At 38.2% G+C, this 15,037-nt stretch overlaps 1 protein-coding gene and 1 long non-coding RNA gene across 14 annotated transcripts in view; both read right to left on the bottom strand.

The window, feature by feature from the left end:
* agrn (agrin) overlaps positions 1-15,037 on the bottom strand; it is a 593,620-nt gene that overhangs the window by 220,183 nt on the left and 358,400 nt on the right. The gene's annotated exons all lie outside the window — the stretch shown is intronic.
* LOC107833256 (uncharacterized) lies at positions 5,858-11,518 on the bottom strand. The gene is made up of 3 exons (XR_001658969.1): positions 11,505-11,518; positions 11,424-11,425; positions 5,858-5,985 (listed from the first exon to the last, which is right to left on the bottom strand). It is a non-coding gene; the product is annotated as an uncharacterized LOC107833256 (long non-coding RNA).

The following is a 15,037-nucleotide window of genomic DNA, read 5'->3' as shown; positions in this document are numbered from 1 at the left end:
AATATTTCCAATCACAAGCTGCTGGAAGAAATCTGAAAATTAGAGATAAACGAATGCCTCTGTGTCACAAATTGATTGTAGTTTGTTGTTTTTTGTTCCACCCGAAATAAATAAAAATAAAAATAAAAATCTCCTCCCAACTGCGGGGCTGGAAAGACACCCTCCCATTCTCTGCACTCCTCTACTTTTATTATTTTCAATCCCCTCCTGTCTCTCTGAAAGTAGATGCTGTGAAAAACAACAAATAGGAATGTATTATTCAGGAGAAGCCAGATGCATAAATACATTAAAAGTCTCAAAATGTAACTCCTTGTTTGGGATTAAGCAGGTGTGTGTGTGAGAGAGAATGTGTGTCTGCATTTTCCCTTAAAGCTTTTAGGAGAGGTGACTGACAGAGAGATGAACAGGAAGACAGGATTTGTCTTCAGAGTATCAGCGGCTGCAGACAAGTGGAACAGCAAGTAAAGATGGATAGAGGATTCCAGCAAAGCCCATTATCATCTCTCTATGTGTGTCACTGTGTGTGTGTGTGTGTGTGCACTGATAACAGGAATATATATTTTTCAATCTGCTTGCAAAATGCCTCGCAGTATGTGTATATTTCACTAAATGTGCTTGGCTGTATGCATGTTCATGCACAAGGTTATAAATACACCATTGGCAAACGCATGCAAGCACACACGCACATGCCTACACACACACACACACACACACACACACACACACACACACACACACACGCGGCTGGTCCGTCAGGTTCTGCATGTTATGGTTATGAATACCAAGCAAGAGTCAATGCCCCAGGGAAATGAAAGCACGAAAGCTCAGTTATTTACTATGACCTCTCGCTTCATGTGTCTGTTCATGTGTGTGTGTGTGTGTGTGTGTGTGTGTGTGTGCGTGCGCGTGTAAATGTGCTCAGCAATCACCCTGCAGAAATTTGATTACTTTCTACATTTGTGTGGATGTGTGCTCGCCTGTTACTACACATGAGAGTAGTAACAGGCGCAAGAACACTGATTTTTGTCCTGAAGTCTTAAAGTGGCGAAGGAAAAACAAGAAAGGAGTGAAAGTGAAAATGGAAGGGAAAAAACGAGTACTAGGCGGGCGGTTTGTTAAAGTATTCATCACTCTGGAACCTTTTTTTTTTACATCTTGTAGAAAAAAAAAGCCACAAACTATAGTGTTTTATTGGGATTTCAAGTAGTAGACTAACACAAAGAAATGCAACACTGTGAGAACTGAAGCACAATCACCAATTTCACCGTCCTTCTATAGTCATCTTTATTGAGCAGATAAAATAAGAAGGCACAAAGGTTTGTTTTGAAATAAACATATATGTGGGTACCGCTCTTCTCAAGCGGAGTGGTATTCAAGAAGAGACTGGCTTTGTGGATGTCCTGCTAGAAACGGCCTTTTCTGCTTTCCTTTCATTAGTTTATCAACGTGTGGCACTGTGACTTAAAGAATTTGCAAAGAAGCCTCACAAAACATGAGCTGTCAACCACTCATATTCAAAACCTGGTCGTACTAGAAACATTTGGGATGTCGAGGATCGACTTGGCTTTGGATGAACGGATATTTTTATTATTTTAAATTTAACAAGCACTACTTTACAAACTTTAATGTAAAGTAGGGCATAAGTGCTTTTAACTTAACAACTTTGGCAGAAAGCTTGGACACCTCAATCTGAGATGGAGACCTTCAGCGGACAACCCTGAACATGCAGTCAGAGCTACATTGGAGTGCTTTGGACCAAACCGTAATGACACGTTACAATGATCCAGAGTCCATAACTACATTCATGTAAGAATTTGAGGCAAGACTGGAAAATTCTTCACATGTTCTTCATCTGAAGATTTAGCTGAAGATTGAGCTGATTAGAAAAAAAATGACAAGCAAATATTTGAGTTTCAGACTTTATGAGATTTGTGCCACTTGTGGTGGTTCTGCAAAAAGTTAATTTTGGAATTTGGCTGAATAAAAATGCAGGGCTACAATTTTCAGGTTTTTATTAGTGAAAAAGTTTTTAAAACTTTACATCTCTTTCCCTCCTTTACCCACACTTTAAAATTCTGCCATACTTTACATTAAAGTTTGTGTCTGTAATATCACAAAATGTGAAGATGTCTGAATATATCAGATAAAAACTAGAATAAAATGTGAGCAAGAAAGTGGGAAAGATAGAAGCATAAAATGAAATGAAATCAAAGATGGCAGAAGTTCCAGGGTGGTATAAAACATGAAAGAAGAGGAAAAACAACCTGGAGAGATTGGCAGGAGGGAAGATAGTTTAAAAAAAAGAAATGAAGAGAAAAGTATCTGAAGGCAGAGATGACCTCTGTCTGTTTCCTCTCTCCAGCCAAGTAAGAAGAGTATGAAGCCATCACCACAGCTCTGTTGTCGCTCATGCCAACCTGACATGTCACCGTCGTAACCAAAGATAATGTCAGAGCACGAGGAAGCAGCAAAGGGGGATATATGGAGGTAAAGAAGGAATAAAGCAGGCTGCCTTTGATCGCCTCTCAGCCCCAGTGAAACCTCTCGTCCCAGTCAGCTCTGAGCCCTGCAGGAGGATAAGTCAGGACTTTACCCAGCCCAGCCGGACCTCCTTAACAACACAAAACACAAAAAGCACAGGTGGGAGGAACAAGCCGAGGCCAACACTTACTATAGCTCTTCAAACAAAACAAAGACAATGTGCAACATGGACAGAAAACATAACTTTAATGAGGTGCATTTACCTCTATAAACTGTTTGTCCTTAAATATAAAACATATTATTAAATTATATTATTAAATTATTTAAAATTATAATAATTTAACATTATTATCATTAATATTCATTATGCAGAATATTTTTGTTCCACAGCCTAACTCTGGTTGATGACCAAATATATTTTAGGAAAAAACTTACAGATATTAATAAGTTAAATTTAAGACCTTTTTAATGCCACTTTTTCTCAAGTCAGAAAACACAATGAAGATTTCTGAACTCATACTTTCTCTTGTCAGAAAAAAACAATATATATGGCAAAATACAAGAACAAATGCTCCTCCCACAACCAAATTTAAGACTGTGCTAAATGTGTCTTAGGCCAACTTAAAGCGTTTTTCATAGATTTCAGACATTTTAAGGCCTTAAAGTGAATATGTGAACACCCTGTATCAATGGATGTACGCTCTGCTGTGAAAAATATATTAATGTGCATAAATAAAGCTTCCTTCCCTGAGTTTAGTTACTTTATGTGATCTTTATCAGTAGTTCTCAAGATTTTCTTGAGTTTAGTCCTTGACTCTCACTTATATGTCCTTATTAATATATCTTTATTCAGCTGATTATCAGCTGTAAGCTAAGTTTTCATCATATCACTCAATGAGAATCAACTTGTTGGCTCAAAAATACTGTTTATTGTATATAAAATACTTTCCGTCCTGCATTCAGCTAAAGAAATGCAAACAGAGTGTGTTTATAATAAATGCTAATATGAAGTAGCTAAAGAGTCCACTTAAAGTTTCTCTGCATAATGTTGTGTCAATGGATCATTAGCTTATGGCGTTTTGTGCTTCAACAGTAAAGCAGTATTATTTTGTTATTTTTTGGCAGTTCTGGTCATTTTATGCATTAATTCATATTAACGTAAGGATGCTCCACAGAAGCAATAATTTAAAGTAATTTTCAGCTTTGTTTGTTTCATTAGTTAATTTTTTTAAATGATTCAGTTGAACCACAGTAAAAAGCAATGCCAGATTTTCACTAATTAATTTTCAGTAAATTGTATTTATTATTACTTTTGTCAGGTTTAAGTTCATTCAGTGACCACTGAGATATGTTTGGTCATTAACAGAGAGGCAGCAACAATGGATAATACACATGGATGTTTAATAAATAACACTATGTTGGTTCCAGTGCTGGACCTGACTGCCTGCAGTGAGTCAGAGCCTTTTTGGAGTGCTGATATGTTTCTCCTCTTACTGCAAAGACACACAGAGAGGCTGTCTAAGCACTGGAGATAAAACCTTTCTAAAACACAGGGGGAAAGTGGACGAACAGTGGAGGACTGCTCTCGAGAACCCATATGTGCAGCTGCAGACTCACAAAATCAATCCCCATTGATCACTCTTTCAAACACCTCTCTCTCTCACACTCACACTGCTTTTTTTGTATTACTTGTTGCACAAGAAAAGAAAGGGAAAAAAGTGTATAACGACAAAAAACTTCATGTTCCACAAGAATGCCTGCACAAGATGAGCTCATCTTGTGCAGCACTTCTGGGATCTCTGGGAAGGGGAGTGTATAACTCTACTCCAAGTTCAATATTAGGAGAGCCAACATGATGCACATTCCCCAGCTGATTTGAGGCTGTGCATGTCCAAACATGTACCAACAGTCATGCACACACAATTGTCCAAAAGTCTTCTCTGCAGCAAATTCAGCTTCTCTCTGTATTTGAGGTCTTCTCTTTCCTAGCTGGATTTATTCCCCTCTGGCATTTTGTGTTATCAAGTTGTCCTGCTGGGCCAATTAAAACGCAGCTTCTCCTTTTAATTTTGATAATATCTTAGACCATTATGTGCTCACCGCCTGCTTGCTTGACTGCCAAGAACTCACCCCCCAACCCACAGATCCCAAATCACTCCTCTAGAAAAAAAAGGAAATATAATGAAGAAGCTGGACGGCAGCTACTTAGAGCCATTAAGGGGAAGGTTATGAATATTAGAGCGGAGCGTCAAAGCCCCAACATGTGAGTCATTTTGCCCTGTCCTCAGGTGGGAACTCACACTATTAACTTAAATGTCCTATTAGCCACTGCGCTTTTAAGAACAGGTGCTAAACGGAGGATTATTTAACTACGAAGCCAAACGGCACTGAAATCAGCAGTCTGTGGATTGGGAATACGGCACAAGTGTCAACGTCTGATTGTAAACAATTTCTTTAAAACAGCTATGTCCAAAATGCGGCAGATGATTTTACACTTTATCATCTCTTTCTGTGCCAAATAAGTTTGTCTCAAATCCCGTCTGAAGATGGCTCTTCTGTCTTTATTACCTTTGGAAATAATTCTGTTCTCTTGGTGAGCAAAATGGTCTAATCATTCAGGATCATTTTTTTATTGTTTCCATAAAATTACAAACTCATTGTGAATGTCATACCTACAGCGCTGCTGCTGAAACAGCTTTCAGCTGTGTTGCATCATCCCCCCTTTTAGTAGACAGTAGACTAAAGAGACAAATCACTGTGGCTGTGAAAATGAAGCGTTTTCCAATTCTTGTTCAATGATGGATTTTAGCCACTTGACATTTTCTTTCTTTATAAATAAGATAAGATAATTTTATTAGTCTCCCATAAATCCATAATTAAATATTCTAAATATAACAGGTCTGCACTGTCTGAAGGTCTGCTTTGGCACCTAACCTAGACTATAAACACTTCTGCGGTCAAAGATAGAAAGAGCCCAGTTTGGGTTATTCTGGTAACCCCATTCTGGGTCAGGTAGACAGAACTAGATCTGTGTCATTTTAACACTGTACAGTTTGGTCATGGGTTTAACTCAGCAAACTGGGTCTCAATCGAAACAAAAAGCTCCAAAGGGACTAAGCTCAAAATGAAGGCCTGGAAAACAACAAGGCTACGCTGTACGCTGTATGCGCTGGGTTTTTACCTTAGAATGGCCAACTCTCTGTTATTCCTATGTCCATTTGATACAGTAGAGGCTTCCACACTTCCCATATCTGTGTCCTCTGTCACTTTTATCAGCAGTTAAAACTGTTTAATCCGTTGCTAACATGTGGTAACCTGTTTTTCCGAGCCGCCTTTAAACGCAACATGAGCGCTAGGCAGTGAAGGATACCTGCTGCTGCTGGGCGGAGCTACACAGGTGTGTAAGAATCACGGCAGCAAACCAGCAAATAGCAAAGAACTTTTCACAGTTTTTCCCCTAAACTAACTGACTGAGTTGAGCAAAGCTGCTGGATGCAGGTAATGCTAATATCAATACATCACCTTAAGCTTAACAAGTAGCCTGTAGGCTACCGATGTTGTCTATGTCCAGCTCCGTACATTCATTTTGTCTCCAAAAAAGTCGATCTCCCCCTCCCCCCTCACACACGTCCCAGACAGCTATTTATAATCCATAGGGGGTCCCAGAAAATGTTTGGGAACCACTGCTCTAACCCAACAAACATTTGGCCTTTAGAAATAACCAAAATGAGTTTTTGATACTGAATCTATGCTGTTATGATAAGTAAAGAATTGATGTATGTTTGATTGATTTCTTCAAACTGGATGCATGGCCTAAGGAAGTGGTGTCTGGGGCTAATAAGGCTGAAACTTTAATTAACCAACTACAGCATACAGTATCCAAACAGGAAGTAAGTCTACACATGGAAGGATTCTAACTTGCTGCTAACCATTTGGATTGTGGGAAATTAAGGAATTTGTCATGAAAAATGTAGGCAATCAGTATACCTGATGATGAAATCTCAACCGCCTGCGAACACATTCAGGTGTACAGTATGTACGGGTGTTCAGTACGTATAGCTGAGTGTGTGGGAGTCTTTAGCCTCCACCACATTTAGAAAACAGTCGTCTCTGATGACCAAGTGCTCAGGTAACACATATCTTTCTGTATCAGATGACGTGTTAAAATGAAAAGGTTAAGCAGCACAGAAGACAATGATCTGTTCATGTGCGCTTTCACATGTTTGCATGGGGTGACACAGAAAACCTGTTTGGAAAATGTGCCGACGTGAGAGACTCCGATATCTGGAGACGTGTAAACGACTGGCTAGATTGCAACAAAAATGTTCGTTTCAGTGTGTAAACGGGGCCTTGAACCCATAGAGATGGATTGAGTGAGCAACTTGGTAGCACTCATTTGGCCACCATAAGCTAAGAATATAAAGCTTTAATAGATTTTAGTGGCGTTGCAGAGTGATTTTTCTCTTGTTTACTTAATAATAACCAAGACCTTCCACACTTTTAGCACTAAACTGTAATAATCAGTGAGAAAAGTCTGCCTTTCAGCTGAACTCCTGGATGCTGTCACAGGAGTCCAGGACTAATCTGAATTAGACATGATGGATTCTTAGAGTCGCAGCAAAATGGCTCACCCCAATATCAACCCTCCATTTAAATCTGAATGAGTTGAACAAGTCTTTACACAAAAGCCTCAGTCCACCAGCCACACATTACTTTAAGGCTCTCCCATTCCCCTCAGCTCTGTCCTTCTGCACTGTGTCCTTCTAACCCTCTCTTTTCCTGTGCAAGCTTTGCCTACCTCACAGTCAGTTTATATGAGCTGGACAAATTTATTGTCGGCACAGAGAGAATAACAACCTGTCAATTTGCTTCCAATGATTTCAATCTCTTCCCTTTGTCGCACACAAAGATCCAATTAGACATGCGTGTGTAAAGCCCTGCAGACATACAGACCTTTACCCTTCTGTGCTGCTTGTGCAGAGTATAAATCCAAATATCCTTGACTTGAGCCGAAAAAAACAAAACAAAACAAAACAAAAAAAAAACACATACATAATATAAAGGCCAGTGAATGTTAAATTACAACGTGCAGCTTGGCTGAACCTTTCCTCTCACTGTAAAACCGCATCTATTGAGTCTATGGTTGGCTGCACTTCCAAAAACTGTCAATAGACATGTGTGAAAGCTTTCAATACGGCTGTAACAACAAACGCAAAGCAAAGTGAACCAAGCTGACAGCTGCCTAACTGGTTTTCCAGGCACCTGATAACGACTGCTGGACCGAGTCTGCCGAAAAGAACCAGTAAGGAAACGATTGCAGGACAGAAAGGTTTTTCAGCACTGAGGAAATATCAGTTCGACTTAAACATGAAAATTATATTTTATATCAAAAATTATATTTGTATCAAAAGCAGGCTCTTTGTTGCACTTTGAGTTTCTATGAAACACTGGAATGCACCGATGTGAAAATCTGGCATCAACATATATTAATATTGCTGTTATGGCAAATGACCAATATTGAATGATATTTATATTTCCTTTCCACACCATGAAAATACAATTACTTACTTATGGGATTAATACGACACATAAAGAAATATCTAACATCAGCCAATACAGATATTTTAATGTCAGACCCATCAAATAAAGGTAGACCTTTGATCTTGTAATTCCCTCAGTTTTTGTTTGATTTAAAATAACTATATAGAACTTGCAGTAATGTGTGTGTTTACCATCCACATCAATCAAAACTGCAGCTGGCTGGGTCAAGCAGTCCATCTTTAAATCAGCAAATGATTTGAAGAGCATCACTGGTACATAGTACCTCTGAAGATAACTGTTGGATGTCACATGTAACAATTTTAAAAAGTCTGGCTGTGTTTTTTATTAGTTTCCATGCCCTGGCGGAGATGGTGTGTTTACATAGCAGAAGGCCAGGTGATGGGTGGCTGGGAAACTTGTTCAACTAACCAACATTTTCCTGTGACTGGATCCATCAGAAGCTCTTTTGCTGCAACATTAATGCCCACCACTCCTCCATAATGAAACAATATAAAAACAAATGAAATTTAAAGGATGTCTCAGACATAAAACCCATTAATGCCATTTCCACACAAACATGCTGCAAAACAAAGACTTCCACCTGATTTTTATCTTTCATCCACACTAACAGTTTTTTGGATAAAAATTGTGTTGTATATCTGTGGAGAGAAGCAATGTCAGAGCTCCATTTACAACATGAATACCAGTTTCAGAAATATCACCATAGCAACTGTTTTTGGGACTTTTTCCCTCTCACTTTGACCCTACACTGCTGCCATTAAACCTCAAACTGAAGCTGGAGAAGTTGATTGCGAAAAAAGGTTAAGAGATTTAAAAAAAAAAAAGCTACAACTGTCATGATCTATGGTTTGGTGAGGTGACTGAAGACGCAGGCAGACCCAGGTTGAAGTGATGATTAAGATTTTAATGAAATAATCTACAGGACAGAACAATGGGCAGCAAGATGTAACACGACGAGGATCTGACAACAGACAAAGACAATAGGTGGGACTAAATACACTGGGAGGGTAATCAAAGAAATGAGACACAGCTGGGAACAAATAGGGAAGACAGAGACTCACAGGGGAACATACTAATAAACACAGATCACAACAACAACTGTTTTGGGATATTTCCAACCTAGCACTACTTAAGCCGTGCTAAGGATCTTCTTTATCGTATTTTGATGTCAATTTTATCGCCATCTGCTGGTGGCCCAAGGTGTTAGAAGATTTTGGATTGGAATCCCAGAGACGGATGGATTTCTGTCAAAAACCAAGGAATAAATATTGGAGCAGCCAGAAGGTCAGATTTTTTTAATAATTGATACTCAGCATGCAGCCTTAGTACGAAGTGGCAACAACCCTGAACAGACATTAGAACCTTCTGGAATAAAAGAGAAAAAATGCACTTTCATATCACCAATGTGTGTGAATTAAGAGTATATATGTTGCAAACTAAGCAAAAAGCTCAAGTTGTAAATATGAAAAAACAAAATTAACCCATGGGGCAGAAAGTGTATTTTGCACTTTCTCTAAATTTTGGATGGAGGCTGTCGTCGCTGTCAGAGTCAAAAGTTTGCAGACCTTCGATGCTGAAAGTTTCTCTCGCTCACTTTGGCATTCAGCTGTCGTTAGCCTGTCAAAACTCCTTCTGATGCGGCAGACTTCAGCTCCCTGCCAAAGGTTTTCACAGATATCTTGGACATATTGCTGAGAACAGATGATTACTTTGAGCTTTTGGACATGGGCCGTGGGCTGCTGGTCCTGCTGAAAGGGTCAAGGAGTTTTCATCAAATGTCTCACTGAAACGTATCTTTGCAATTTGCAAAAGTGCTCAATAACTTGGGGTGCACAGCGCTTTTTGTACAAAAGGTGAAAAGCAGAGAGAATAATCTCCATCGAGTCTGACTGAATGCTAGGTTTTCATTTCTCCAAGAACAAATAAACTGATGCGCTGCATCCTGGAGGAGCTCCACTTCAGCTTCCACAGACCATTGAATCTTACATCCAGAAAGATGTGGGATTACTGATGAAAGCTTTGTAAACATCAGTGTGTCTGTGTGGTTAGTGTATATTAAAGCCTGAAGCGTTCTCTCCAGCACGTTCCAGGTCACGTTCAGGAACCTCACGTTCCCTTTGTGCTGTTTTTATTTTTTTTGTTTTCAAACTTTTTTTAGCAACCCTCACAGACTTTCCTTATCTGGCTTTTTTATCATAGCACCAAGATTGGGTTTAGCCTCTGGGATAATTATGTTTTTGATAAGAGCACTTGTGATGCTCTCAGACGGCGCTTATCTTAGTAACTGTGATAGGGAAACGGAAAATAATCTGCTGCCTTTATATTTTAGTAAAAACATTATTTATTCATTACTGAGATAATGCAGAGACTGCAAACTGAGAGCAGGTGAGTCTTATCTGATTCTGACTTTGTTGGACAAAATTGATTTAAATTTATCAAAAACACGTTATTAACAAAGTTCAGTGCTCATTTTAAGGTTTTATTGTTTATCTGATTTTAATAATAGTTTTTGTTGGTTTTGCAGTTCTGTACCTTCAAAGAAATTCTAAAAATATATTATCTTCAGCAAAACTAATTTACATGGGTTTATTTATAAAAAATATTTGAAACATGGTGGCAGCTGAGGTTTTACAAATGTGTTGAAGAGATCTTTTATTTTGACAATTTAATTTTCAGTGTCACTGGGAGGGACGGTCAGATGGCTTTTAACCCAATTATTCCTTTTCCCTCTCATCATTATGTCAATACAGAAACATTTTTGAATTGATTATAATGATTATTATAACCACATTGAATACAAAAGTCTCTAATGGAATGATCAGAGTTTAGTTGGACTTCCTGCTGGTGTCGATCATTTGCTGATCAAATGATCAGAAGTGCTCTCACTGGAAAGGCATCAGGAATCAGAAAATTATCAGTTTAATCTTCAGAAATGAAAAAAAAAAATGATTTTTTTTTTCAGAACAGCAACTACTTTGCTTTGACCTTGCTTTTACTTTGATAACACTGTTTGTTGTCTAGAGTGTTGCTGAGTCAATATGACTATAAAGTCACTACTTTCAGTGAGATGTTTAAGAATTAAGTTAAACAAGTAAGACACTACAATAAGAGTAAGACAAATTTACAGCTAATTTACTATTATATGTCTAAACATGTCTGCTGTTGGTTCCAGGCTGTAAAAAGGGGAGAGAAAGCAACGCGTTCAGCAGATAAGAAGGCAGTCAGGAAGGTTTCTGAAATGTTAGCAGCCTTTTGTGAATCTTGTAGTCATCTACACTATGACACAGATAACAGACTGGTGCTCTAGTACTTCTCACCTCAAACGATGCATTTCACTTATTTATGTAAGATGCTAAAGGATGAGCAATTCATTCAGAAACTTCTTCTAACTTCACTTCAGACAGGTTAAAATGAATTATTTCATGTTCATAGTTCACTTAGACATCATGAATCAAGTTCACAGCTAAAATATGACCGAGTTTTCATTCATATTTTGTATGAAATAATGTTTAAAAAAGACAATGGTCATGATGTCAGCACATGTGCCTAGCAACTATTTTATCATATCCTGCTGATTTTTTTTCCCTTTAACATCATTTAAAATGTCTATATTTCCAAAACAGCGGCTTTCTCTATTCCAGATATTTTTAATGCTTTCATTGCTTTAAAATGAGACTGACAGTTTTACTCCGTAACGGTTTATTGGGGGTACATTTATAATTGAAGTCACTTTCGAACCGATCATTATCATCAAGCCAGTGCAGACTAGATTTGGCATGATTTTTTTTCTTATTCAGCCATTTGAAGTGTTATTACAAACTCAAAAGCCCAGAAGTAATACTGAACCACTGACAGATACTGAATGTTCAACCTTTCTTGGCAAAAAAGGGCAGAATCGCTCATTGAATCCATTTCTTAAAATCTGCATCCAAGAAAATCTAATTAAAATCAGGTGGTCTATAGTATATGATTCTGATTATAAGGTGGTTACAGACCTCTTTAATAAAATCCAAACTGTATTTAAGCACATTAGCTGATGAAATCCTATAAATAAATGAATTGACTGTCTAGGAAAAGAGGAAGAAGTGAAGCAGCTGCAGCTCCTGCTGGTGCATCTCACCTATAAATAATGAAATTCAGCACTAGAAACTGCCAGTTCAGTCTTTTAGTTTTGAAGGATGTGGATAGAAATCAGAAACAAAAATGTTATCTGTACATCTAAACATCTACTGTAATCAAAACCTCTACTATAACTATTTGTTGCTTCTTTTTTAGGGAACTGTATGGCTGTGATTGGATGGCACAAACAGTCACAAACAAATACTGTTCTGGAAAAACAAACCAATTTGAAGTAAAATTCTTTAGGACAGGAAGTGTGATTTGTGTCGCTAAATTGCATCTAGTGTCGGCATTTACTGTAATCATATTTTCAAATTTATTGATACCTATTGATACTCCCATTGAACAAACACTGTAGAAAATATCAAAAATATTTTGTGGAATCTGTATTCCCACAATACAGATCTTTTGGTTTGGTGTTTAGTGTGACAACAAAAAATCAAAATTTTTATCATGAGAAGAAATTTATCATGATAAGCGATACAATAAAAGTCCACCCATAATACTCAGGAGGGCCAGTAGATGGGGATCATGTTGTCACTGATGACAAATCCATCATGAGCATGTCTGAATATGGTTTTTTCAAGTTTTTCCATTTTTCATCTTTGGTCAAAGATGAATTTATCCTATTGTTGCTTACGATTTCAATCTATCAGAGCTACACAAAAAGTATAAAGCACAGCATGTCTGTTTAACGCAGTTTGGCCAAACCATTTATCCCACAAGCCAGAATGACCAAGTGAAAAGAACCTGTGAGGAAAAATAAATGTGAAAAAAAATCATATCAAGTATTTTTGTACTTGCTCACAAATAAACTCATCATGAAATATTTAAAGTAAATACATAAAGCAGTTGGACATCTTGTAGTAATGGGTCGTGTAAATCCTTGTAGATCCAAAACGTAAAAATGCTGTTTTTACTTTTTCATTATTCACAGAAAGGCACAATTCTTTTTGTCATGATTTGTGGTTTTGTAGTTCGGACCCAGAAGCAGAGAGATGAGGCAGCAGCTTAGTATGATGATTTAATTAAGGAACAAACAAAAAATCCAGGCAGCACAGAAGAGCAGCAGCAAAAGCTCCAAGTCTGGTAGCAGCTGGTAAATTACCAACCCCCTGGCTGAGGACCAGTACCTGTCCATGGACCAATTGGTACCGGGCCATGCAAGAAATAATTAAATATTTCCATTTTATGTATTATTTGAGTCTGGAGGATCTTTTATTTTGAAAATCCTTTAACCGGATTCTCTCGGTTACTTGCGCGCCAACACTGAGCCCACAAGCAGCAAAATGAGTAAGAAACGGATCAGATGTCTTTGGAAAGTTTCTTTGCAAAGGGGAAAAGGCTCAGAGAAGAGACAGGAGGATGGATTTATCCCGGACCGGTAGGTGAGTCAAACATTACAAACCCGCTCTGTGAAACATGCAGCGACCGGCTGCTAATGAGGCAATGAAGCTTCAAACTGCTTCACTACGTAGAGACCAAGCAAGCTGTGGATATAAGCAACACTTTGGGTGTCATTGTCTCCATCACTCCCAGATGGGACCGTCTCGTTGCAGAGAAACAAGCTCAGGGCTCCCGTTAGTCATTATCGTGAGTTAAAATTTTCACAAAAGTAAAATGTTCATTTTTGTGGTGCATCTGTATCTTATTTTGAAGGGATATGTAAACGTTACCATAGCGACCAGAGTCGGAGAGCGTTTGGGCAGTGGTCGAGAAGAGATGAGTAGAGCTTGTGAGTCTTAAGTCTGGTTTAGACGGCAAGATTTAAGGATTGTTGGCCGATTCTCCAAACCTCTGTGACCACAGAGCTGATAAAAATACAATAGGTTGCAGGCACGTGTAGAGGGGGAACCTGGGGGTGCTTGAGCACCTGCCCTTTTTGCTCCTTGCCCCCAAGTGCCCTTTTGGTTAATTATTGTTTTTTTGTTTTTTTTTGTTGGTATTATTATTTCCTAAGCCCTCTTCAGACACATAAAAACATGTACTAAAATTATTTGCTTTTTCGTTTCTTTTTTGTACAACATAATAAGCCGGTAACCTTGTTACCTTTGACCTTTTGCCCGTGACCCATGACGCAAATGCCTCTAGCGCAGCGAGATAAGGCAGCTAACTGGAGCTGAACGTAGCGAACATTCCAGATTACAGAACAGTTTTTGGTGAATATATATAAAAAAATGTTTTTGGTGAATAAAGTGAAGTAGACTTGCTACTTGTCAGATGACGGAAAACGTTGAAGTATCGTTTCTGCTTCAGCACGGAGTCGCGGTTTAAGCAGAGAGGTAATGAAATACAACAGACACTGACAGGCCTCTGCGTCTAGCTTACTCTGAAGAACCACTGAGGGGAGGAGACAGCCAGGTGAGGAAAAACTGTTCTTATCTATCGATTCAGTATTTTTATCATACAGACATTAGGCTGTTGTTGTTGTGCTATTAGCTAGCTGCTAGCTAACGACTTTGCTAGCAAAGCTAGATAACTAAAAAGCTTATTCCTTGTATCGTTAATGATATCAGTCATTCTTCAGTATTGATTATGCAATAAGGGCACATCGCCCGTCCAAAACTTATCATCTCCATAATGGATAAATGTCAGATCTTTTAATTTCCTTTGCTGCATAATGTACATTGCATTTATTCTAGCTTTAGGTAAACACGTCTTGAAAGAGAATAGCACTTACATAAAAGTCCAACAAGGATATTCATTTAGAATTAAAAATAACTCACCCTGAATTACCATGATAGATATAATGTATGTCATTAATGAAGGGGAAAAAACTCAACCCAGACTTTAAGTTTAGGGTCTGGTTCGCAGAGTATAAAGTTATTTTTCCCCCCCCAATTATTCAATGAAAAACAAGAAAACTAACCTCAGT

Source organism: Poecilia formosa, unplaced genomic scaffold (assembly GCF_000485575.1).
Source record: "Poecilia formosa unplaced genomic scaffold, Poecilia_formosa-5.1.2 Scaffold352, whole genome shotgun sequence".
Taxonomy (NCBI): Eukaryota; Metazoa; Chordata; class Actinopteri; order Cyprinodontiformes; family Poeciliidae; genus Poecilia; species Poecilia formosa.
Note: the sequence above shows the minus strand (reverse complement) of the source record. Positions and strands in the feature narration are given on the sequence as shown.